At 55.6% G+C, this 24,548-nt stretch overlaps 1 protein-coding gene across 8 annotated transcripts in view; it reads right to left on the bottom strand.

The window, feature by feature from the left end:
- NDST1 (N-deacetylase and N-sulfotransferase 1) overlaps positions 1-22,913 on the bottom strand; it is a 63,220-nt gene extending 40,307 nt beyond the window's left edge. The window contains exons 1-4 of one of the 8 annotated variants that reach the window (XM_058544135.1): positions 22,808-22,913; positions 6,502-6,624; positions 5,523-5,712; positions 3,587-3,674 (exon numbers count right to left, since the gene is read on the bottom strand). The gene's annotated coding sequence lies outside the window, so the exon portion shown is untranslated. Of the gene's footprint in view, positions 1-2,692; positions 3,199-3,586; positions 3,675-5,522; positions 5,713-6,501; positions 6,625-22,395; positions 22,467-22,807 lie in introns of those variants that run through there. The other 7 variants (XM_058544145.1, XM_058544156.1, XM_058544167.1 and 4 more) reach the window with 7 other exon arrangements.
- Between the last annotated feature and the right edge of the window lie 1,635 nt (positions 22,914-24,548).

Genomic DNA, 24,548 nt, shown 5'->3' with positions numbered 1-24,548 from the left:
GCACAAGTACGGGGTGGTTGCTGAGAGGAGGTGCGGGAAGAGCCCTGCAAGCCGGCTCAAAAGTATGTGCGTGGGCACCCGGGCCTGGAGAGGAGGGGTGGCTGCAGGCCCAGGTACTGGCAGCCCCACATGCAATCCCAGGGCCACTCCCCACAGCCGACCCAGCCCCTCCCAGCCCATCACACCCCCAGCACAGTCACGCCACTACCCACGACCCAGCCACACCCCACAGCCGCCCAGCTCCACCAGCCACCCTGCCCCAGCCTGCCCCACCCACTATGTACAGCACAGCACAGAAAATCCTCCACATTTGCTTCCCAGCTGTGCGGGAATTTCTCCAGCGCAATTACAACCCAGGGAGGCTGAGACCAGAAGTAAATCCCTTCCTCTGCTGGAATTTGCTGCACACCCCATCCCCCACAGCCCCGCAGCGCTGCCTGGCTGGGGGCCAAGCTGCTGTCCATCAGTCACCCCAGAGTCCAGGGCTGCCACCAAGGGACTGTTGGCAGTCTGGCTCAATGCCTTAGGTTGCAGAGTGTGCGGTCCACCCTGCAGTGAGCACATGGGGACACTGAGGCCCAGAGAGAGAAAACGACCCGCTGGGGTTGCGCCAACCAGGGCTGCCCCACCACCCCCACCTTGGCCCATTTTCTCAACCATTAAAACCCTGCTATCCTCCTCCAAGGCCAGCCTCAGCCCCAAGTTGACTCTGCCGGCTGTGAATTTCAAAAGTCCTGGATGAGCTCTCCTGCTCTGCATCTCCCCAACACAACGCCAGATTTCCACTGCCAGATGTTGGCTACTCTTGCAGTTATAACACTGGTCCCCCAACCTCACCAAAAGCTTTCCAAGGCGGAAGCGGTCTCCTGCCCGCGGTAGGTGTCCAAGAGTGATGTGCCCTTGCCAATTACCTTCCCCTTTTTGAATCTGCTATGAGAAATCTCCAACCTAAATGCATTATGATATGAATTTCCATTTATTAGACAGGATACGCCTGTACTACATGCTATTATTTAACCCTTACAATAGCACCATGACCTACAATCCCCCTCCTTTTACAGATGAGGAAACTAAGGCCCAGAGGGGCCAGGACTTGCCCCAGCCCACAGAGCTAACAAGCGGGTGACTGGGAATCTGAGCACCGAGGCGCCCAGCTCCGGAGCTGGGTTCACCCTTCAGCACCACGGCCCTCCCTCCGCGGTCATCTAGGACAGCAGACACATGCCAGCACCCCGCACATCCCATTCTCTGCTCCCTTTGAATGGTGCTTTCTGTTTTGTTTTCATCCATTTGATGTGTGTTTTAACATCAAAAGCAGTCTCTAATGATCCTTCTTGGATGCAGACCCACAAATCTTCCATCAATCAACAAGCAAACAAAGCATGAAGCCCTGGTTCACTCCCAGGTTCTCAACCCAGGATTTGTTCTGGGTTCCCCAGCAGGGAATGCCCAGCAGAAAACCTCAGGAACTCAGACCCCACTTGTTGAGAATCTATTTTCTTCCGACAGGACCCGAGATGAGTTTACCTTTGTACTAGCTCTGAAGAAAGGGTTTACCGAGCAAACAAACAAGACAGCTGCAGGGAGGGGTGGAGTGGGGAACAAGACAGGTCAGGACCAGCTGCCCTCCCGTCCCACTGAAGCTCCTAACGCAGACCAAGGTGGGCAGGCCCATCACAGGGCATGCTATTCATTAGCCCATGAAGCTCCAAAATAGGGCTCTCTCTCCACTCAGCTCCCAAATCCATCTACAACATAGTCAAATCCATCCCTAACTGTTTCTCTTAGGTTCAGATCATAGGCACTCGAAAGGAATGGAATGATATTTCCTTGCAAATATCATAACCTCCCTCGCTGACAGCAGCCAGCATTGACTGAGCTCCTGGTGACTCACCAGCCCCACATTGGGGCTGTGCTGACAGTTTTCCCTGTTTAATCACACCCAATCCTCACACCCTAAGACGTAGTGTCACTGATACATGCACTTTACACACGAGGAAACCTAGGCTCAGAAAGGGTAAGCGACTGACTGAAGGTCACATAGCTAGGCAGAGGTAGAGCTAGGATGGTCCCATGCCAGTGCATCTCACAGCCCCTGCTTGTAGCCCCTATACAGCCCTGCTGCCCAGCATTCCACATCATTCTTGAATTAGGTCTGAGGCCCAGAGGGCACCAAAAGAGAGGCTTCCTGCAGATGATCAGCCCCAGCTGCCTAAATGGAGGCTGACCCACCTTCTCTAGCAACAGGAAAGCCTTCACTGGCAGAGAAGGGCACCAAGGGTCCCCAGAGACACAAGGCCTCAGCTGGAGGGTTCTCACCTTCCCCTGAGCCAGAAGCCTCTGTCATCCACACAGGCAGGGACCCCACATGAGAAAGGGGGGCTGTCTCCATGCCCTAGGCAAAGGCCTCACGCCAAGGAAGAGGAGAGAGAGGGAGGAGTGAGGATCAGAAGCAGGAGTTCTCAGCTAACAAGGCCAAAGAAGGACAACGGTGACTCACGTGCTTCACAGCTCTGATCTGTGCCAGGTACTATACCAAGCACTTCCCAATCGTGACCTCATTTATTCGTCATTTATTCCCAATGCAGTAGAAACAAGTTTATCACGCCCTCAACTTCTCCCCTGTCTGCCATTCCTGCAGGGGAGCTGGGAAACGCCATCGGCCCCAGCCCCTGCCCTCCTGCTTGCCTACCCCAGGTCGCCAGACGCCCCTTGAGAGACTCAAAGAAGCAGGGGTCGTTGCGGAGCCTCCATCTCGTGGACGCAGAAGCCAAAATCTATGTGGGCCTAGAGTCCATGTCAGCATCCCAGCGCCTCCACTCTCTCTGCGAGCCTCTGGGCAAGACCCTTCCCTTCTCAGAGCCTGTTTCCTCAATTGCACAATGAAGGGTGTGGACTAAATCAGAAGTCTGTGACCTCCTGGGGTTACAGAACCCTTTGAGAAGCTAATGAAGGCTGTCAGTGGGCTCTCCCAAGACAGGCTCCAGATTCCATACAAATTCAGGGTGGTTGTGACCGGTCCACCAAAAGCCAAGTTAAGAACATGGACACTCTCTAGGGGCCCCTCTGGCTTTGATGAACCATGGCTCTCACAGTCTAGACAGGACTGAAGCCACGAATATAACATCTGAGTGCCCTGGGACCTCACCATTCCAGCTCCCTCCCTGGCCCTGGGGTAAATCTTTAACTCTCAGACCTGTGGGTTTCAGGTGGATCTGTGGACTTGCAGAGCTGTCAGGAGAAGCCACAGGAGAAACTGAGCCCTTCCCTCCCACCCCTCAGCTGTGGCCTCCTTCTCCGCCCTCCACCAGGAATCTGCCGGGTCAGCCCTGGGCCATCTCCCTCGGGCCCCAGGGACTGGGACACTTGAGGAACCTGCTTCTGGTCCTAAACAGAAACAGAACCCAGCACCAGGATGGGGGACCAGCCTGCCCCAACCCCTGCACCCCTGGGCCCCTCCTGTGTGGGCATGAACATGCATACACTGCGTGTACACACACATCCAGACAGACCTGGGAGGACTGGGAGGAGAGAGGGCCATGGTCAGAGGGTACAGGGAGGCTGGGGAGAGAACTACACGACCCACCAGAGCTCCAGGCAACAGCCACTCAGCTCCGCTTCCCTTCGCTGCGTCCTCTCAATGGCTCCGCACTCCTCACTTCACAAGGCCGCACCTAATCCCAGAGTCAGGACAAATGGCATTACTGTCAGCTGGTCCCCTCCCTGGGAGGGTGGCCCTAGGGCACTCTGAGCCACCAACCACCTTCCTGGAAGCCTCCAGCTCCCCCATCATGTCCCTGTCAAAGGCCACCAGCCCCTACCTCCTGGACCTCAGGAAGAGGGTGGCCTGCCTGATTCTGCCCCATACGCAGAGACCCCACAGCCGGCAGGGACCCTCGCCTGGAGGTGCCTTTCACAGAAGAGGAGAAAGTATGTCCCCGACCCTCATGCTGATGGGGCCTCTGGTCTCTCTCAAGAACAGTGGCAGCCAGGAGTGGAAAGAGCCTTCACCGGCAGCGAGGATAACCGGGCTCTGGCTGCAACTCTGTCTGACTTCCTACGTGATCTCAGTCAAGGCCCCGCCCCACTCCAGGCCTCAGTTTCCCCACCTGCCTGGAGAAGAAGAGGAAGAAGGACTGATGTCCCCTATCGGAGCCAGCTGGTGGTCAAAGCATCTGTGACGCTGGCTGTTGGCCCCTGCCCCCACCCTAGCTCACCTGCCAGGCCCTCCCCAGTGCCCCACCTGAGGAGAAGGAAAGGTGACTGCCATTGTGGAGAGTGTGGAAACTGTGCCAGAGTGTTGAGGCGCTAGGGCTGAAAAGGACCTTACAAAGCCCGGAGAGGAGAAGCAACTCGGCCATGGTCACACAGGCAGCTGGGAAAGGGCCAGGCTAGCCTGGGCTTGCTCTTCAGTAGCTAACACATAAAAGCATTCACCTGCAAGGGTATCTGCCTTTTTAGAGGATGCCGAGCAGAGCACAAGGCAACTTGCCAATATCAGAATTTCAGGCCCCAACAGCAGCAGCAGGGGAAAAAAGACGGTGTGTTTGTACACATGTTGCTTAGGGATGGAGACCACCAGGCTGACCGTCCAAGGCCTCTCATGCCACACCACGAGGGTGGCGTAGGATCCCACTGGCCCTGGGTAAATCCTAGGAACCCCGCAGGGATTAGCAGCCTTGGCCACCTGAGGCCCAGCCAGCAGGCCTGGCAGTGGTGATGGGGAGACTGACCCAGAAAGACGCCCCAAGACCAGGCTGCCCAGAAGACATGAAAGCCTTGGGGACGCAGAAAAGGCTCCCAGCCCTGTGGCCAGAGCAGAGGGAAACCAGGTGCTCTGGGGGCAACAAAGAGGAAGGGAAAAGCTTTGAGACACTTGGAGCCACAGAAGTCCCTAATCTCCCAGGGGCCTGGTGGGTACAACACGGAGCCTGCTGAGACCAGGGAGGCTTCATCTGGGGCCCACATGAAAGCAGCCTTGTCCCTCCAGACTCGCGGGGGCTTGTCACCACAACAGGAGCCCACTGCCAATACACCTCGGGTGTGAGGGGCTCAACACGCTTCCACGGAGGCGCAGCTGGTAGGGGGAGTAGGCCTCGCTTTCTCTGGAACACAGACAGAGAGCAGAGACACGGAAAAAAGCTCCAGAGGACCTTAACACAGGCTGCTTTTAAAGGGGCCCAGGGGCCTCGGTGAGATTCTAGAACATGTCTTGCAGGTGTCCCTGCACCCTCAAGGCTCAGGAACAGTTCACGGGATCAAGAACCAGAGTTCTAGCCCTAGACGAGGCTAGGGCGAGGCAAGTGAGGCAGCAGACACAAAGGTTAAGGAGGCACTCACTCTCAGGTGTCCCTGTGCACCTGCAGGACACTGAGAGTGAGCGCCACCTCACAGCAGCACCTGAGCGCTCCTTAGAATTTGCCCCTAGGTGCCTCAGGCGCCTCACCCTGACCCCAGCCTGCACTAACCTGCCAGTGACCTCAGGCAAGCCCTCACTCCTTTCTGGGCCTTGCTTTGCTCACCTGTAAAATGGAATAGCGCCGGGGCCGGCCCCGTGGCTTAGTGGTTAAGTGCGCATGCTCCGCTACTGGCGGCCCGGGTTCGGATCCCGGGCGCGCACCGTCACACCGCTTCTCCGGCCATGCTGAGGCCGCGTCCCACATACAGCAACTAGAAGGATGTGCAGCTATGACGTACAACTATCTACTGGGGCTTTGGGGGAAAAAATAAAGAAATAAAGAAAGTTATTAAAAAAAAAATGGAATAGCACCAGATAACTTCTCCTAACTCTGTGCTGGGCGATTCTGTAGGGAGCATAACCGACCTCCACAGCTCATCCCCAGCAACAAGCACAACAGCCCCACTCCCCGCTATCAGTTAACCCATCAGTCACCACGCTCCAGGTAGAAAACACTTTATACAACCACCTACAGACCATGTGCTGGTCCCTTTGCTAAACGCTTGGCTCCACTTCAGCAGGGCCTCGTCTTACAAATGTGGAAACTGAGGCTCATGGAAGTTAAGCAACTTGCTCACGCTCCCAGCTGGGAAGTGCTTAGCTGAGATTCAAACCAGAGTCTGACATTAATCCCTACATTCCATGGCATCAGCCCCAGATAACCCAAAACCCGCTAGGGCCCGGAAGATGCCATTGGGTCTTTGCACCTCCCACATCTTCGAGTGTGCGATGCTGAGGCTAACGTGAAAGGCAGGCTGAGGGAGGCCGGGAGCAGGCAGGGATGGCAAGCTTGTGTGGGTGCTGAGCATTCACAGGCTGAGCAGCCTCCAGCCAAGCCAGTTGTCCACCGCTGTGGCTACAACGTCCTCATCACTATCTGTACAACACAGCCACTGCCGTGCCATTTGTAAATCATTACACAGATGCAAAGCTTTTTCACAGTCAGTGCTTTGGTGTCATATGACACCCTTATGAGAACATAACAGGGATTTCTTCCCCCTTTCTCAAATGAGGAGAGTGGGGTTCCCAGCAGAGTGACTTACCAAAGAGCCCACAGTGAGGCAGTGTTTGAGAGTAACTTGGAGCCCACATCTTCTGCCTCCCAGTCCAAGGCTTCGTCTACCCCTCATGCTCTTGGCCTTCCACTTCAACCAGCACTGATGGGCCTTTACAACAGACCATTTTTGAGTAACCACACAACACCCTGTGCAGGTATTATACCCAGCCCTTCACATGTTATCTCATTCAACCACCATGACATCCTCGCAAATTAAGTACTGCTACTGCTTTCTTTTCACAGACAGAGACATTGAGGCTCAGAAATGTGAAGTATCTTGCCCCAGGTTGCCGTGCTAGGAAGGGGCAGAGCAGGATTCAAACTGAGTTCAGTCTGGCTCTGGGTCCTGAGCCCAGAACCTCCATGCTGCTCCGTCTGGGACTGGAGGGGACAGGAGACCAGATTTACTCAAACAGCACGTGTGCCTGGCAGGTTACGGCAAGATTATGATAATAGGAGGACAAACAAAACTCTTGGAGGGCCCACAAGACGGAGGCTGTTACAAACGTCCGGGCAGGAGGCCAGGAGTCTGAGCAAGGGACATGGGAACAGAGGGAGGTGACAGATAGGAGGGAGGTGGCCTTGTGAGACCTTGGTCAAGTGCCTTACTCTCTCTGGATCTCAATTTACCCATCTGTTAAAAAAGGCCCTGGAATATCTCCAGAGCCCCCTCCATCCCTAAAAACCCTTGGAGCCTGGGAAAACAAGCAATGCCTGGTGACAGCCTGGCTGCAAGCCCTGAGGGACTCTGAAATGTCCTTGGCCATCCTGGCATGGCTCAACTGCTGGGAAACAGGCTTGCAAAAGCACAGGGTCGGCCGGCATGCCTGGGCACCACTGAAGTGTGGGTCCTGAGGGGGCCACATTCTGCCCGCTGTCGACCTCTCCATAGCTCCACTGGAGCAAGCACCCCCAGCCTGGATCCGGACCAGGAACTGGTCCAAGTGCCCAGTGGAATGCCACTTCAGGCCTGCCCTGCCCCTGCCAGCCCTGTCCAAAGCCCTACATGCAACTCAAGTCCCCTCAAAGCCCCTCACTCACATTCCCTAAGGTCAGCCACAGGGATGTAGAAACAAGGGATCCTATAGGAGACCTTAGGGAAAAGGACCACTCCATCCCCGAGGGGCCTATACAAGGCAGAGGCTGCCCATGCCAAGTCAGTGAAGACCCTCAGGTGGAGAAGGAAAGGACAGTCCATCAGAGCCAGCTGTCGGTTCTCACTCTGGCAGGTCGAAGGGGCTCAGGGGCTTGCCAAGAGGACTCAGCCCCAGTCTCCACACTCACAGCTGCCCCCTCAAACTACAGGTGTCACATGCTCCTGCTCAACAATCTCCCATGGCTCCCACCGCCCACCAGGCGAAACCCCTTAACCTGACCAACTACACAGGTCACTATTACTAACAGCCTCTGTTTACTGGGTGTGGTATGTGCAGGGCCTTTGCTAAGTGCTTTATGTGTGTTTCTTCCTTTAACCCTCACAGTAACCCTGTGATGCAGGTACTATGGTTGGCCCATTTTCACAGATGAGAAAAGTGAGGCTCAGAGAGGTTATGTCACTGACCCAGAGTCTCACAGTCAAGCGGCAGAGCAAGGATTTGCACCCACGCCTGGACTCCGAGGCTGGGTTCTGAACCACTGTGCTATGTGGCCTCCTCAAGTGTTCCCTGCCCCCCTGGGGCCAGCTCAACACTTCCCCATACAGGAGGGAAACCAAGACACAGAGAGAACACTCTCTGCTGGTAGCAAAGCCAGGGCAAGCCTGAGGCCTCCAGTCTCCCCTTCCAGGGCTCCCCCCGGCCCCTCCCCAAGAGGAACTCACACCCAAGAGGCATGCTGGCAGACAGGCCAGGATAACCACCACGACAACGAGTCCTCAGAACCTGCCTTTTTCCTCCGTGCAGAAGGAAGGGAAAAGCAGAAAGAGGTTTGCAAAGAGGGAAACGAACATGAAGGGCCCAAGAAACATTTGTTCTCACAGAACAGATTCTCAGGGCTCGGGAGGGTCCTACAGGGACCCCTCACACCTCCTGCAGGAATCACCCCTTCAACAAGAGGAACATGCAAGGCCCAGGACCAATCTCTACCCACGTGTCCCACCCCTCCCTGCCCCCAGGGTAGTGTCTAACCTGAAATCTCCATTTCTCTCCCCAAACCTGTTTGTCCTGCAGCCTTCCCAGTCTCAGTAAATGGCAACGCTGTCCTTCCAGTCCCTCAGGCCAGAAATCCTGCCGTCAATACCCTCTTCCTCTCACATCCCACATCTAATCCATCAGCTCATCCTGCAAAACCAATCCAGAACCCGACCCCTGGTTGCCTCCCCTACCCTCTCCACCCTGAGCTGGCCTCCCTCATCTGCGTGACTGCAGCAGCCTCATGGCCGGGAGTCCTGTATCCACCCTCCTGGCTCTTCTCCGCGTGGTAGCCCACAAGATCCCTCTCAAATGTATGTCGAAACAAGTCAGCCCTCAGCAGCTTCTCCTCTACTCAGACTAAGCAGTAAAGTCGTCTCCGTGGGCCAGGAGGCCCTCCACACCCCTCTGGCTCCAGCTCTCGAGCTGCCAGGGTTGCTCGTCTTCTTCCTGCCCAGCCACGCCAGCCTCCCTGCTCTCCCCCAGCACAACCGCACCCTCCGGCCTCAAAGCCTTGCACTGCTGCCCCCTCTGCCTGGAATGCTCTTCCCCAGATACCCCACGGTTCCCCACTCAGAGTCTGCTGTCCCCTCACCAGAGAGACTTTCCACAACCACCCAATCATCTGACAGAGCAGAGCCCTCCCTCAAGTCACACTGTCTACCCCCAATCCAGCTTCATTTTTGCTCCAGGCACTTCTCCCCACCTGACAAATAGCTGTATTTGTTGGTTTGTTGATCCTACCCCACCACTCAACTGTCAGCCCCTGGTCCAAAACAGGGACTTGGTCAGTTTCATTCACTGCGTCCCAGTGCCTAGAAAAGTGCCTGGAACAGAGCAGATGCTTAACAAAAACCTGCTGAATGAGAGACTACTGCCTCCCTCATCTGAACACCTTTTGGTTTCTGCACCCTCTAGGACACCAGGATCACCTGGAAGCTGAAATGACACTCTACCTGTGCCAGCTGAAACCCTGAGGGTTGTCACACGAACAGTTCCCAGCCAAATCCCCATCGTGTCCCGGGACCATTGACTGTTGGACCAGGACAGGACTTAATATTTGTCCCTGTCCAGTGTCTCTGCCCACCCTCTTGGCCACTGACGGAGAACTTCTGGGTCTGATAGTTGGGCCCATGGGGCGGCTCTAGCCGCCAGCAGCAACACAGACTGGGCTCTGCTGCCCTCCCTCTCAGCCCACCAGTGCTGCCAGGGTCTGGCATCTCACAAAGGCCGCCCCACGCTCCCAGCAAGAGGAGGCGGAGGAGGGAGGCGAGTGCCACGCCTGCCCTTTTCCTGTTGTCAGCAGGAGGACCATCAGAAGGAAGCTCTGTTCTCAGAATAAAGAGCATGAAGCCCAGTGCCAGGCGGAAACGGGCACAGAGGCAGCTGGCCCATCAGAGACAGTCTTAGGAAAAACAAAAAAATGGGATGTCTGAGGCGTAATTTGCACACCCAACCGGTTTCATGCGCCCAGGGTGGCTGTGACGATGGTGGCTTCACTTTTCCAGGCCCTAGCCTCGAAGTCATCACAGACAATCAGATGATTGTCCCAGCTGGGTGATCTGGCACTGACCCTGCAGAGGGAGGTGGGGACAGAGGAGAGTGGCCTTGCCTGGGAGTCAGAAGACCTGGGGTCCAGGTCCAGCTTTCCACGCACTCATGTGTGACATTGGGAGAGTCCCTCCCTCTCTGTACCTCAGTTTACCCATCTGTAAATGGCTTGTCCACGCCTGCACTTGAAACCTCAGCCTGCCTGCCACAGGACCACACGAGAGGGCACGCCTTAGCCTGTGGCCAGGTTGCTGGGCTGCCCAGGCCAGTCCTCCAACCTCCCTGGCCTCAGGCCCTCCCTGTGGGGCATGACACCAGGGGCACAGCCTCTGCCCCCTCTGACCCGGGCTTCCAGCTATGTCCTCTGACATCAGGGCACTCCTCCCTGAGCTGTTACCTGAAGAATGTGAAACCCCTTCACTTATCAGTGAGACACTGATCCCTTCTGTCATCCTCTCTAAGAACAGCTCTGAAGGCACTTTCGGCCACAACCACCAGGAAGAGCTCAGCGTGTTAGTGCAGAGGGCAAAAGAGAAGCTCAGAGAGGGAAAGAGGCATGTTGATGTCACACAGCATGTGTGACACCAGGGGTCCTCCCTACCAGCCCTGAGCTAAGACAGGATCCTCAAAGCATGTATATAGACCCCCATGTCTGAACCTTCTAGGAAGGGGGAGGCTGTACCCTAAACTGAAGGAATTAAAGATAAGAGACAGAAATCTGCATGCGTTTTTTTACAAGCTTCCTAGGTTTTTCTTGTACACAGAACAATTGTGAGCTCTCAGCTAAGACCTCTTCCAGGAGCTGGCCTCGAGGGATGGTTAGGATTTCAATTAAAAGAGTGAAATAAACCTTGGACAGACAGACAGCTGGATAAAGGAGCTGATGGATAAAGCACATACGCTAAGAGGAGAATAAAGCAGAGAAAGGACTGTAGGAGCAGAAACCCAGCCCAGTAAACATCTGAACTGATCCCCGCCCCGTCCCGTCCCTCTGTACCTACAGGACACAGAAGTCTGGACCTGATGCCCTCTGAGGGCTGCTGATCCCAGCCTCCCTCTCCCCCAACTCCTCCAAGCCCCGGGGGAGGGTGAAACGTAGGGACAGCTGCAGGTGAAGGGTTTCTCTCCTTGGTTACATAGCTGCGTGGGGACAACACTTTCAGTGACTGTTTATCTGCAGCTTAAGAAGCTGCCTGGGTCAGCGGCTAACCAGCCACAGCTTATCTGGGAGGAGGATTCGAGGGCCACAGGGCAGGCCAATCCACAGGTCTCTATTAAATGGAAACTTCACAGCTGGCGAAGAGCACCACTGCCACGCCTTCATTCTTAAAGGAAGCACTTATTATGCTCCTGCTGCGTACACAGCTCTGAGACTGAGCACAGTGCTTTGAGGGAGGCAGAGAGGAGTCAGCCCCCCAGCTTCCACCACCCTCAAGGAGCCCACGCAGCAGACAGCAGAGGTACCACACCACAACGCAGGAGAGAAAGCAGGCCGTGCCTTCAGGACACAGTTGTAAACTCAGATGCCTGGGGGCCTAGAAAGGTGGTAAGTGTACAAAGGGGCTGGGTCGGGATAGGGCAAAGTGGAGCGTACGTGCCTCATCTCCAGTAGCTGCCACTGGAGAATGTAGGCTCAAGGTTTTCTGATCTTCCCATTTTTGAAGTAAAGCCAGAAGTTGGGATTTTTATGTGAAATCTCCTGTTGGCAAATCTCCTGTTAGCTCAATGTTTGGCATGGGCCAAGCAAAATCTGCCCGTGGGGCGGATGTGGCCTGCCAGTTTGTGGCCTCTGTTTTCTTAAAAGGGACAGAGAACACAATATGGAGCTCAGTGGAGGAGACTTCCCTGCAGCTGAGGTCCCGGGGAAGGCTTCCCGGGAGAGGAGGCATTGGCGCTGGGCTGCAAGGATGGGGAGGGCACTCCTGGCGAGGGAGTGATGGGGAGGACGTGGGCACACCCGCTGGAACCACAGGGGCCATGGGTCAAGAGCTCCCCAGCCTAGAGCCTGCCTTTCCCCCCAAAAACGAGTCCCTGTCTCCACCCCCAGGCACAGAGGTATCAGCTCTGTCTGTCCCCAGGTGGTGGGAGGAGGGGCCGCCTGCCCAGCAAACCTCCGGACTAAATCAATTGATGGCAGAATAGCAGGGGTTCGATTTCATTCCTGGAGCTTGAGGAACAGGTCGGCTAATGCAACAGCTCCATGGGGGAAGGGAGAGAAAGAGACAACGGAGGACAAAGAATTGTGTCCCGCCTGGCGGGTTACATAACCCTGCCTCAGGACAAAGCCACGATTAGGCACCAGGGAGGGCCTGGGCTAGGGAGTCCCGGGGTGCAGAGGGTTCCCGCTCCCTCGCATGCACACCCCTGCTCTCCGGCCCTGGCCTGTAGCTCCTGGAAAGCCCAACACAGAGTGCACAGCTGGAGATGGAGACTAAGACCCCAAGATAAGGCACTTAATGGGACCACACAGCAGCTTAGTAGCAGAGCTGGAACTAATAATAATAGCAAACTCGCGCCAAGTGATTACTTTGTACCAGGCACTGGGATAAGTCCTTTACAGGCATCATCTTATTTAAAAATCTATAACACCATGAGATAACTATTCTTATTACTCCCATTTTACAGAGAGGGGAACTGAAGCACAGACACAGTAACTACCCAAGATCACACAGCTCCAAAGTGGGGGAGCTAGCTTAGAATCCAACACTCTGAACCATGATACTGCACTGCCACCAGGCTACTTTCTACTAGAACCACACTGCCTCTTCAGCAACCTTCTCCCAAGCCTGCAGTGCATGCATGCGGCCCCCTGCCCTCCTGTCAGCACTTCGGAGGACACCGAGTCCTCTGACAACCCGATGAAATCTACAGACTCTCTGCAGAAAAAGAATGCACAGAAACGCCTACAAAACGTTGCACATGATTTCAAGAGCTCATGGACTCCTGAACTGGTGAGAATGGATGGGTCGAGATCACAGGACACTCAAGAGACAGGGGCTGGAGGAGGGAGGGGCCTCCCCTAAGCCCTCTGCGCCCCTTTGTATCTGTACACTCAGAGCCCAAATGCACAGCCACTTAAGTCCACAGGCGTGGGCACGAATGAGGGCTCAGGGCCTAGTCATCCATTCAGGGCTGGGAGAGCAGAATGAATCACAACAAAACACCCTGCACCCACTGGGTGTGACTCACAACTCCCAGCTGTTGGGCAGACGGTGCACAGCTGGGCCCCAGCATCTGGATGGGGGTGGCACCACCAAGTGCACCATTCTAGCCTCCTCCCCACCACGCAGTCACCATCCAGTGTGCCCTCCTCGCTGCAGACCAGACCTGCCTTGCCCCGACCCCAGCAGCTCTGAGTGTTTACAAGAGAGACCCCACCACAGCCCCTGCCCAGAGTCCACGCCAGCCGTGCCCTAGGAGAGCTAAGTCAAGACGACGGCCCCTTGTAAGGCACCGGAAAACCAAGGCTCTAGTCCCAAGGCTCCTGCTGCCACGCTGTGCGACCTCAAACAGCCCCTCTCCCCACTTCTCAGAGCCTCAGTTTCACCAACTGTAAAATGGGGAGACAACCTGATCCAGTCCTGTCCAGCTCCAAAGCCCCGAGTCTATCAACAATAGCGTCTGACAAACTTCATGGGGCTCTGGGATCCTGCTTCAGGAAGTTACATAAACATCCTTCAGAGAAACAAAAGTCAAACCTAAAGACTCTACTTTTTTTTTAAGGATATCAAGAAGCCCTTTTTATAGACCAACTTCCCCCATCCTACTCCCATTGTTCCAAATATCCTCTCAGGACCAAGAAAATACATTTGGTTTCCGTCTGGAGTTTGGGCTTCTTGGTGTTCTTCCTCTTGGAAGCTGCCTCACCCCTCCTTGGCAGCTTTCTCCCCAGGACACACCTATCTCTGCCCCCAGCATTGCTCTGGGCCACCTGGAGGGCTACGGCTACCCAGCCTGCCAAAGATGGGGTGGGGGCAGGGACAGTTTTCGGGAAACAAACCCTTCCCAGGTCAGAACAGAGACAGCTCTGGGTTCTGGTCCCAATCGTGACACCATGTGTGGCCCTGTGTGGGCAAGTCCTTGCCTCTCCCTGGGCCTCAGCTCCCCATTGAGAAATGGAGGGGTCCCTAAACTGCGTCAGGAAAGCCCTGAGGTACCTACGGGGCACTGAGGCAGAAAAGAACAGCAGGGTAGACAGTGGACTCTGATCTTGACTTCCCCATCGCCTCTTGCTAGAACCAGAGGAGATCCACTTTTCTCCCTCTGATTTTATCTCTTATCCTAGCTCTGGGACCTTGAACTCAGCATTGAGTCTCTTTGTGCCCCAAACGGCCCATAAGACAGGGAGAATGACAGTGTCTGCAGTGGGGGCCCCAACTTGGAGGCTTGAGTCCTAACCATCCTAACACAGTCCCATCAACCCCTCAAAGCCTGATTCACTCATTTGATAGAATATATATTTTTGCATCTTTAGAAAACCAATCTAAGTTGTGCCTTCTGTGCAAACACTCCAAGACAATCCTCCACTGCCCTTCTCCCCATGAGATCATGCTTCTAAGCACCCCTATAGAATTCTACAGGGCCGGCCCTGTGGCTTAGCAGTTAAGTGCGCGCACTCCACTACTGGTGGCCTGCATTCGGATCCCGGGCGCGCACCGATGCACCGCTTGTCCGGCCATGCTGAGGCCGAGTCCCACATACAGCAACTAGAAGGATGTGCAACTATGACATACAACTATCTACTGGGGCTTTGGGGAGAAAAAGGAGAACAATTGGCAACAGATGTTATTAGCTCAGAGCCAGTCTTCCTCAGCAAAAAGAGGAGGATTAGCATGGATGTTAGCTCAGGGCTGATCTTCCTCAGGAAAAAAAAAAAAACATTCTACAGAATTCCTAGATCTACCACCTTACAGCATATGGCCTCAGTATTTTCATCTATAAAATGGGGACAATAATAGTGCCTACCTTCCAGGATGATTCTGGGGATTACTCCAGATATGATTACACGGAAGTGCCCAGCAAGCATTGATAAACTCTCAATAAACGTGAGCGGCAACTATATGATCATCATCATTAAAATTATTGAGATGCTTAAAACCACTGGACTGGTGACAGCTAAGGCCCCTTAGTCCTCTCGGATCACATCCAGCCACTGTAATCACACACACATGCACACATCCTCGGCCCCAGCACACACCCTTCTCTGAAGCAGGACCCCTCTCTCTACCCAACCCCAGCCCTGGCCCCAGCCCTAGAACACAGCTGGCTGGTTCCTGGCCCCCATCCTTGCCACCCATAAAGCCCCCCATGCTTCAAGTCCCCTAATCCTGCCTTCCTCAAGTGGCCCCAGCACTATCTCCTGTAATTGTGTTGGGGTTCTGTTGAACCCCATCACTGTGTCACAAGATTGCTTCCTGAGGGTGGGAAGCTGTTCCAAGATGGCAGCTCCTTGTAAACAGGGTAGAGAGAAACAGGGTTTTCCTCTGGATCACCCACATTTGCTGAGTGTCTGAATATGCTGAGAACAGGAGAGGCCAAGGCGAGAGGCAACCATTTTTTTTATTACCTAACCAAGTGTTTCTCAAACTTTAGCATGCATTGAAATCACCTGGAGGGTTTCTTAAACCACATTGCTGGATCCCACCCCCAGTTTCTGATCTGGGGTGGGACTAGATAATTTGCATTTCTAGCAAGTTCCCAGGTAATGCTGATGCTACTGGTCCAGGGCCCAACCGTGAGGAGCACTGACTTAACCTGAAGGTGAAATCAGGGAGAGCTGCTATGAATAGGTGATGCTCACACTCCTGTAAAAGCAGAGCAGGGGCTGCCCAAGTGTGAGGAGTGGAGGGAGGGAATCCAGGCAGACGGAGCAGCACCAGTGAAGGCCCTGTGATGACGACACTCTGCTCCTCACCTGGCCTCTGCCTGGGCAGGTTGTGTGAACCAGAGGTGGCTGCAACTGTGCAATGACTACAGCAAACCTCCACCGACTGCCACCCGGACCTGCCCCGACAGGCCAATCCCTGGCCGGCCTGCGGGTGATGAGAATCCAAGCCCTGCCTCATGGAGCCAGCCCTCACCACATCTCAACCACGTGAGCGCTGGCCGGGATTCTGCTCCGCACCTCCAGACACAACCGCTTCCATCTTGGCTAGCTCTGATCATTTGAGTTTCTGCGTTTCTGGTGCCTCCCAGACCCAAGTCTGCTCCGTCTGACCAGAGTAGCCCCTCAGCAACCAGGAGACCCTCATGGCAATCCCCAGGGTCTGAACCTCTCCAAGCTGAGCGTCCTCCTCACTAAGCCTTAGGTGCCACATCTGCTAAAAGGGGATAATAACGGTGCCTAATTCCTACCGCTGTTGGGAGGATTAAATGAGCTCCTTAGTCCGTAATAACAACATCAACCACAACCATAACCATAACAGGGACTGAGCTCATAGTTAAGCACCTTCCATGCATTATCTTTCTAAATGCTGTGAGATGGGGACAATTATCTCCTTTGTACAGATGACGAACTAAACAGCTTGCCCAAGGTCCCACAAGTAGGAAGTGGCCCGGCAGGGATGTGAATCCAGACCGTTTGGCTCCAGAGCCCAGCTCCCAGCCTCTGCTCTGCCTGTGTCCTAGTCACCTGCCCCACGACCTCTCCTAGGTCCCCTCTCCCTGGCACCATCCACTCCTCTTCCCAGGGCACAGGGAGGCTGGGTGGGAGGCCTCTCGAGGCTCCAGCTCACAGCGCACACAGTCTGGGGTAAGGGTCCCTGGTCTTGAGGGCAGCCACGGGGCCTGTAAACCAGACCAACTTATCTGGTGCAAGTTTTAGATACCTCTCAACATGCCCATCAGGGAGGAGGCTGTGCCTACAGAACTCGAGCACCTTAGCCTTGATGAAAGGAGAGAAGAGGCAAAACAGGTGCAACGAAGAAGGGAAACTCGGTCAGGCTTCCTGGATAGGACCAGCAGCTCCCACACCCCATGCAAATTGCCCTATCTCTCAGGGCCTCGGTTTCCTCATCCAAACAAGCCTTCTTGAACCATTAGACAGAAAGTTTAGAAATTCAACCTCCAAGGATTCTTCCCTCCATCTTTAAAAGGCCAGATCACCTCCCAGGTATAAAAAATAATAATAATAATTATTGTTATCTTTGAAGAGCTCCTACTCACTGGGCTCTTACTGTAGGTCAGGCACTGATCTGCTCAACCTCCCTAGCCGAATAGGACTATTACTATCCTTATTTTGCAGATGAGGAAATCAATACCCAGAGAGACTTGGGTAATTTGCTCTAGATCCCACAGTTAACGGTGGCAGAGCTGGGATTTGAACCCAGGACTTTTGACTCCATTCTGCAGTGCTGCCCACCCCACTGGTACAGAAACAGGCCACACACAGCCCTGCATCCGGAGCACGGAGCCTAGAGGAAATGAGACACGTCTTTAAGGAACCAGAATTCAAAGCCCGGCGTGTGAAGGGCCCCATGAGAGGTCCAGATAACAGACTCTGCACATGGAAAGCAGGGAGCGGGCAATGCCAGCTCTGTGGAATTAGGAAGAGGTGACACCAGAGCTGGGCACTGGCAGGGGAGGATTTTTGGGTGGGTGAGGGGAAGTGACTGGGGTGCAGCATCCTCGCCACGAGCAGAGATGGGGAAGCAGGAAGGGATGGGCCACACGCAAGGAGGGGAAAGAGGCAGGTTCTGCTGGAGGGCTGAGGGGGAATGGGAGAGGGGAGATGGCACATAGCGGCCACCTCCCATACCTTGCCCTCCAACAAATAAATGCTCGTTCACAATGCACCTTTTAAAATTAAATCCAATCTGTGTCAAGAAATAAAACAAGCAGGTATAAAAAGGGTCAGGAGGCAACTTAACACAACTCTCCTCCACCTAGATAAGAGCTTCAGTCCCCTCTGTGACTCTGGGACAGACTGGCTCTAGCCCTGAAGCCACATGGTCCAAGACATCCACGTCCACCCCTTCCACCAAGCTCCAACCCTCCAAGCTGGAGCCGACGGGCAGAGCTTTGTAATAGCCCCACAGGCAGCAGAAAGCACCTTTGCTGGTGACCTCCGAGACCAGGGGACCCTGCTTTAACCTCTACTGTGGAGAAGGAAGGGGACAACCTTACCCCCTACCCCCACTCAACCCACGCCTCCCACTCCTCACTTTCAAACCTACCAGCCCTTTCCTCCAACTCCTACTGATTCGGCATGATTCAGCCTTATTTCCTCACATTTGAGGAAAGGGAGACTGAACCCATTTCACAGACTGGGAAATGGAAGCAGAAGCTTCCAGCCCTCTGAAACCACAGTCCCCAGCAGCCCAGGCTCCCGCAGCTGATCCAGACATCCCAAGGGGCCCCTCGAAGGCCAGCTGGGCTGAGTGAATTCCCCGGGGAAGACTCTCCTAGGCGGAGCACTGCAGGCTGGGCACGTATGGGGAACTTCCCGACATGCACGGGAAGAGGCAGCTCCAAAAAGCTATGAGAAAAACTGCAGGCGGAAGTAAGCCAAGTGCCACCCCAAGTACTGAGATTCTCGGATGAAAGGGGAACTGAAAGAGGTCACCCAGGCCTGACCCCCTGGTACACGCCTTCTACACCCTCTCCAACTCTCCGGCCTCTTCGCACACCTTCAATGATGGGGACCTTGCCTCCTCCCCAGGCAGCTTATTCCCTTTAGCTTCCCTGTCACTCTTGGTGCTGTCTCTGCCCTCAGGAGCGGCACAGGACAAGAGTATGCCCTCTGCCTGTAGAGAGCCCTGCAGGGATTTGAAAGCAATGACACTCCTCAAGGGTCCTTCCCCAAACCTTAGACCACCTGTGATGACCCCAATCACCAAGACAGCTACCAAGCCCTGCAGCCTCCCCTCCTTCCCTCTCAGTCCCACAGCCAGAGTCAGACTTCGGTCAGCTCTCTGCTGGACCACGACCAGCATCATCTCTGAGCTAGTCTCAACCCTGCCAATCTTGCCACCATTTTTGGCCAAATGACCCCTGAGAGGAGCAGCACAACAGGGCAGAAACAGTTCAGGCCTGGGTTCAAACACAGCTCTGTAAGTGACTCGACCCCTCTGAGCTTTCATTTCCCGGTCTGAAAAGGGGGTGGGGGTGGGGGTTACCAGCAGCAGTAGCTACTTTGCAGGGATATTGTGAGGTTTCAATGAGGCGTCTGTAAGGAGCCTGGCACAAGGCACAGTAACAGGCATAGACTCAACGAGCTGCTTACAACCCTCTGTCCTCTCCACCGGCTACAGAGTAAAATCCAAACTCCTGAGCAGGATCCTGTGGGCTCCCCAGGACCCGATCTTGTCTCGCACTGCCCCCCTTCCTGCAGCCTGCATCCTCACAAACACTTCCTCCCCCAGGAAGCCCTGCCGACAATAACAACCAGAAGAGCTTTTCCCCTCCACTGGCCTTCCAAAGCCCATCTATCACTGATCACGTCCTGCCTCTTCCCCATCACTCGATCCGCGTCTCCCTCCCCCATCAGATCAGCAGCCTCTCCAGTCAGAAACCAGCAGCACCTCACCCCACTTCGTTTCCCCATCACCCCCGTCCACAGACATTTTCCATACATATTTAACAAATTACCCTAACGTTCCATTTCAAGTAAAGAATGTCCAAGTCTTCCAAACAGTCCAGATATTTCCAGCCATACCCAAAACCAAATGCCAAGCCAGCAGAAGTTTGCCCTGTCTCTAGGGACTTGCAGGCCTGGCTTTGGCCTCAAAGTACGAAAGACAGGTAGGTCAAGCAGGTCCAAAGCCCAGGATAGAGAGAGTTCCAGGCTGCTGAGACCAGAGCCCATTTCTAAGTTTCTCAGTTGGCCCCTCAGCCAACCACTACCTTACGATTTCATACTCTCAACCACATCCTCAACCTGTGATTATAAAACTGTTCCTTCCATACCCCTTGTGATAAGAGGCTCATTATCCATCTTTTCTTCCTTGCTGGCTCCCGCCTTCACCTGTTGATTCTCTCAGAGTCCTCGCCTCCTACCCTGATCACAATGACAAGGAGAGTCTGACCACATGCCAAGGGTCATCCTATCCCTCAGGACGCCTTTCAGACTTCCAGCCCCTCCACTCAGTCCCCCACTTTTCTGAGTCCCCTCAAAGTCCAGTTAAGTAGTGGAATTTTTCACTCTTGTTCCTACAAGCTGACAGTGAACTGTCAGCCCAGGAGGGCTCCCTGTTCCCACAGCCCAGGAAAAGCCCATGACCCTGGAAATCCCAGACACAGCGCTGGAACAGCCCTTGGAGCAGTCAGCACAGTAACGCATAAACTTTCCTCTCCCAAGAACTTCTTTCATCATCTACTCCCACTCCATTGTTTTAAGATGTCATTTATTAACTAGCAATTTGTTTTCCATTTTTTAAGATATTACTCAAGGTCCCCAATCACAGCCTGATCAGTAATCATGAGATAGTATCCCCACCAAAAGATTAGGCCAGCACAGGGCACTATCTGGGCCACCCCTCACATTCACTCATGGGGTATTTACTGAGGGCTACAGAATATGACTCAGAAACCCAGAGACACATGTATTTTCCATTAGGATTCTGCAGTCCTGACACTGGCTCAAAGTCTACCCTCCATTACTATCCTCAAGGACTTTAGGGTTGGGGCACCTAGAGCAGCCCATTAGTTTAGCCAGGAGAACTCTGCCAACGAGTCCCACAAGAGGACACCTGGGATATAAATCCCAGGGCCTTAGGCCTCTCATTGCCCCAAGTGCTCCACTTCTCAGCCCTACCTCTGCCCACTGCTGATCTGAAAGTGACCTGTGTGAATGGAGATGAAAGGTTCTGCTGTCCCCTGGGTGCTGGGGAGAGGCCTGTTGACAAAGCCACCAGCTGTCCCCAGCCAGAGCCAGGGAGACGGGCTCCTCCCTGCACTACTCGCACTGGAAGAGCATTCCTGCCAAGGACCCAGCCAGCAACAGAACTTGGACCATCACGGAGCTCCAGGCCCAGGCTCCAACTGACTTCCCCTCTGGTCCAGCTGCCCACAATAACAAGAGCCAGGGCACCAGACCTCACCCCGCACCAGCACCAGACAGACGGAGCATCGCTGGGGGTAAGGGGAAGGGGAAGAGGTATCCTCACAATTCCAACTGAAAATGACACCGTGAGCTCAGTCACACCTGGACCTTATAGAGCCCTGGAGTTGGGACTCAGCTCCATCACTTCCCTCCTGTGTGACCTTTAACCATTCTGTGCCTCAGTTTCCCCCTCTGTAAAATGTGGTTAATAGTAGTGTGGGAGAATTAAATGAGATAATGTATGTAAAGCAATTAGCCCAGTGCCTGACACATCATAAACATGCAATAAATACTTGTTGAATATAAACATGCCACCGTTTACTGAGGTACCACAGGTTCTCATTTCATCCTTATTCTGGCAGACACTGTATTCTGCCAATTTTACGGGTGAGGAAACTGAGGCTACGGGAAGAGAAGGAACCAGACCAAGGTCACAAAATGGGAAGTGACAGACACTCAGGTCAGTTTGAACTTCAGACCAGGGGGCAATACTGCCCCAGGCCACTCCGAATGCTTTGGGGGAAGGGTATAGCACTGGGCGTGGGGTTCTGCATCCCCCGGGCCTGCCATGGCTCCTGGCTGACCTGGCGCTCGAATCTGGGAAAGAGCCAAGAGGCCAGTCACCAGATTCCCGGCCTGTCCCAGAGCCACGCGTTCACGGCGCCCCCTCCTCAACCGTCCCAGAGAGTTAAAGGGCCGCGTTCGAAGCCGGGCTCGTCACTCCGAGAACCGGAGGGAGGAGGGGAGTTAGAGACCAGGCCGCTCACGGGCCCGGGGAAAACCGGTCCGGCTGCCTTACCCTTCCCGAAGCGGGGACCCGGCCTCTAACCCCCTCCCTCGCCAGACAAAAGTTTCCCCTGTTCGGGAGCAGGGGAGGGGGAGGGGGCATTCCTCGTGAGTGACATTATCCGTGACCTACAGCTGCCGCGCTGCGCTCGCCCGCACCCCGGCCTGCCCCCGGGCCCCGCGCGGCCCCCACCTCTTTGTCCTGCCACCCCCGTGCGCGGGGCCCGGCAGACTCGACTCGCCCGCCCGGCGCCCGCCCGCACCAAACTTGCGCCGGCGGCCGCTTGGGCCCCGCGCGGCCTGCACGCCGGGCTCGGGCCCCGCCGGCTCGGCGACAGGGGACTGGCCGGCCCCGGCCCTCCCGGCCTCTTACCTGCCACGGCTGGGGCGCCACCCGGGGGAGGAGGCGCTCCCAGTGAGCCGCTGCCGGACGCCTGGGTCCCCCGGGCCGTGCGAGCGCCGCCGGGCTCCGGCCCGGGCCGGGTTAACCCCTTCGCGGCCGCCTGCCGCCGCTCCCACCCCCGCTCCACGCCGCAGCCGCCGCCCCGCCTCCCGCTCCTCTCCTCCCTCCCCCTCCCGGTGCCCAGCCCCCAGTCCCGGCCCCCGGCACTGCGCGGGGGCAGCTCGCAGCTCCCCCTTCCGCGGCGTGGAGGTGGGGTCTCCCTGAGCCTGAAGTTGGGGAGCGCCGCCTCACCCCCGCGGGCCCGCGGAGCACAGAGGGGCGAAGCCGCGCGCCGAGGGGCCCCAGCCCGTCTCCCCTCACCCGCTCCGCCCCCGGCGCCTACCTCCCCGGATCGCGGCCGTGGGAGCGGGGTTCGATCCCGTGATGGAGCGTGGGTGCCGGCCGGAGATCGGCTCCGGAGGCCCGGGCGGCGAGCGCCCAGGGGCGGGGGCCGGGGCGGGACCGGGCGCTGCTATCGGGGCTGGATTTCTCAGCTTCCACCCGGGTTCTCCCTCGGCTCTCCCGGCCGATTCGGTGCTGCTCGGCGACCACGTGACGCGGGCTGCCTTTGACCCCTGTCTCCGAGCGGGTAGGGGGCGGGGGCCGGAGGGGGTGTCAGATGCGGGACCCACGAGGGCCTGGGGCGGCTGCCGGGCGTCCCAGAGGCGGTGACCCCGGGGAAACAAAGCCCGGGGGAAACCAACAAGTTATTCGGGGTCAAAGAGGGAACAGCGCTGGGGGTCGGAGAGGCTGCGGAGAGAACGAGGGAGACAAAGACCTGCGCCCGCCGCGCCTCCGAGGCCCAAGGGGGCCTCCCGGCTCTGCTGCCACTGGGCTTATGACAACCCCCAGGGCATCCTTGGCCGGCTCCCCGACAACCAGGTCTCAGCTGGAGTGACCCTCCTGGGCAGGCCTTCCCGGCCCCCCACCACCACCTCTGCCCTGACTCTGGAAAAACACTTCATTTCCTTTATCGTGATTATCTGGTTCATTTACTGGTTTCATTGTTTACTAGAATGTCATCTCCCCCAACAAGTTGTTCCCAGCTGAATCCCCAGCGCCTGGCAAGTAACAGGCAGATGAAGAGGTGGATGACCTTGTGCAAATCTCTTCTCCCACTGAGCCTCAGTTTCCCACCCCCAGTGTTATTTCAACCATCTCAACCACCCTGAGAGTTAGGCAGAGTTACAGTGGTCATCCTCATCAAACAGATGGGGACAACAAGGCCCAGAGAGATGAGATGATTTCTGGGAGTCTGGTACCTAGCTGGAAGCCGGAACCTAAACGCGAATCTGACTGCTCCAAGCAGGGGCTTTTTGCCATCCATGAGCCAGCCTGTGAATTGAGGGGTGGGAGGGGGGGTGGATTTGATTAGTGAGCCTTCAGAAGCTTGGCAGTGATACAGATCACCACCAGGCCCCTCCCCTGGAGATCCTGATTCAGTGGGTCCGGGGTGAGACTGGGGCAGATTTGGATAACAGGGGATGGGTGTTTTCCTAAGGACTTTCAGAGGCTCTTGATTATCTAACTGTAGGAGCAAAGCTCAAAAAATATGTGCAACCAGAGCAGAGCAAAGGGAGGTAGAGAAGCCAAGCTTGACAGATGAGAGGAGGATAGACATCTCGGTTCCCCTTGTGCTGAGGGGTAAGGGTTTTCAGCCAGCCCACTCATGTCTCAGAGGGGGAAAGAGGCCGAGGCCTCAACAAGGAGAGAAGCTGGGGGATGGGACCAGACTACTGACTCCCAGCCATGCCCATGTGCCAGCTCTGTATGGAGTGTAATCAGACAGGACTGAGCCTAATGGTGGCAGCCACAAGCCCCAACTACAGGCTGTATTCAAAGATAGGCTTGGGGGCCAGCCCTGTGGCGCAAGCAGTTAAGTGCGCACGCTCCGCTGCAGCGGTCCGGGGTTTGCCGGTTCGGATCCCAGGTGCGCACCGACGCACTGCTTGTCAAGCCATGCTGTGGCGGCGTCCCATATAAAGTGGAGGAAGATGCGCATGGATGTTAGCCCAGGGCCAGTCTCCCTCAGCAAAAAAGAGGAGGATTGGCATCAGATGTTAGCTCAGGGCTGGTCTTCCTCA

This window comes from Diceros bicornis, chromosome 1 (genome assembly GCF_020826845.1).
Source record: "Diceros bicornis minor isolate mBicDic1 chromosome 1, mDicBic1.mat.cur, whole genome shotgun sequence".
In the NCBI taxonomy this organism is placed as follows: Eukaryota; Metazoa; Chordata; class Mammalia; order Perissodactyla; family Rhinocerotidae; genus Diceros; species Diceros bicornis.
Note: the sequence above shows the minus strand (reverse complement) of the source record. Positions and strands in the feature narration are given on the sequence as shown.